The sequence below is a fragment of the Cyprinodon variegatus genome, unplaced genomic scaffold (assembly GCF_000732505.1).
Source record: "Cyprinodon variegatus isolate N-32 unplaced genomic scaffold, C_variegatus-1.0 Scaffold111, whole genome shotgun sequence".
NCBI classification, from domain to species: Eukaryota; Metazoa; Chordata; class Actinopteri; order Cyprinodontiformes; family Cyprinodontidae; genus Cyprinodon; species Cyprinodon variegatus.
Genome location: NW_015150564.1, coordinates 15,858 through 17,586, shown reverse-complemented (window position 1 = coordinate 17,586; position 1,729 = coordinate 15,858). Strand labels below are relative to the sequence as shown.

The following is a 1,729-nucleotide window of genomic DNA, read 5'->3' as shown; positions in this document are numbered from 1 at the left end:
CCTGCTCGTTTGAATGTGAACGTTACGCACGTCACAATAAAACCAATCGATCTCATTCCCTAGACATCAATTTTGCAAAAATGTAAAGGAATCTATTCAAAATTACTAAATTGATTTTTTAACCTTACTTAAAAGTATAGTGGAGGATGTTCTTTTTCCGGGTGGATTTCTAAATAAGTGGTCCTCCTAATTGTCAATCATTCTGCTGATATGTTTACCGTCCTACGTGCTCGTCCCCATTTTCACTTGCCGGTGGTGAGTCGGACATAGTGGAAAAATTGCAAATCTTCCTTTGGAAAGTAAGCTTGTATGAGCGATGCAAACAGCAACTTTTAAACAGAGCGTGCACGAGGAGAAATGGGCTCTCGCACACGTTTAATAGGGGTTCCCTCTCTGAAGCGGGTACAGGGTTGTGCATGTGCATTTTTTTTGGTGGATAGGGTGGCTCTTTTCAAAAATATCCCCAAATTCCTCCACTATACATTCAACATAGTTGTTTTTTTCATCCTTTTCTGTAGCATTTTATTTCAATTCAATTCAGTTTGTTTATATATATTGCTAATTCACACTATCATCGTTCACACGTCATCTCAAGGCATTTTACAGAGACAAGTCAACATTTATCTTAAAGTTCAAATGGCTCCGCTTCAGTTTGTTTTTTTGTTCTTCTCTCTGGATCGTCTCCCATTGCTGCACTGATTCTTGCAGTTTTGGTTCATAAACGGTTATGATCCCAGACATAAATATTGGTGCACTTAGTGCAACCCTGTGTGGTTATGAAAATGCTGCCTACAAGACTGATTTTTGTTTAAAAAAATCCCCAAACAGACTAGGAGAGACCCTGTCCTGCCCAGAATGCCTTGATCCAAACCTAAATACCGTCCATTTATCTCCAGTCTTTATTTCAACTTCCCTGCTTCCCTCAAACGAGACAAACAAGAGTTGTGTTACATCTACTGTGTTCTTAAGGACATTTAGAGCTCTGTCTGTGACCAACTGTGAATTTGCTCTCCCAGAGTGTGAAATTCACTCTCTAAAATATTCGCTTTGGGAGGATTTATACTTATGAGCTACACTGCTACTCCAACATTGTCCTCAAAGCTTAGATTAATAAACCACGTGAATTTGTTGCCTCTTTCTGGATTGCTATTTATTAAATTGTTATTTATCGTTGTTATTTAGCTCTCCGGTTCTGTTCTCCTCTGCTTCTCTTTTAGAATCCTAACAGAAATACTTATTGGAAGAAAAAATCTTTTAAGCATGAACCTCTCCTAAAAAACTTAGTTACTTGTGCAGTTTATTTCATCCCTGTCCTCTGGCTCTTGTTGTTCTTTTGCAGCAGTAAAACAGGCTGTTTTTAGAGGCTCCATGGTGTCCTATTCACACTGTTACTGGTGTAACTTTAACAACTTGAGCTTCTTATTTCCTCCTGCCTCTTGTTTTTTAGCAAGTTACTTTGCTTAACGCATTAATAGAATGTTTCTAGATATATTCTGTTTTGCTTAAAACTTTGTATGGTTGAGTTTGTTAGTATACATTTTTTTTGATCTGTTGCTTTTTGTAAAAACACACATTTTTCTGATCCATCTGCAGTGAATGGAAACTCCTCTGAGACTGTTCCCAGGCAATCTTCAGCATCTAGAAGGGAAGCACAGCCCTCTACAGGTGACAATGAAGAGAGCGCTCTAGATGCTTCCCTGCCAAATGCTGAACCATCCCCAGCCGGCTC

At 38.8% G+C, this 1,729-nt stretch overlaps 1 protein-coding gene across 1 annotated transcript in view; it reads left to right on the top strand.

Annotated features, from left to right (window-relative positions):
- The window catches only part of LOC107084904 (NEDD4-like E3 ubiquitin-protein ligase WWP1), a 37,154-nt gene that overhangs the window by 23,284 nt on the left and 12,141 nt on the right, over positions 1–1,729 (top strand). The window lies entirely within an intron of this gene.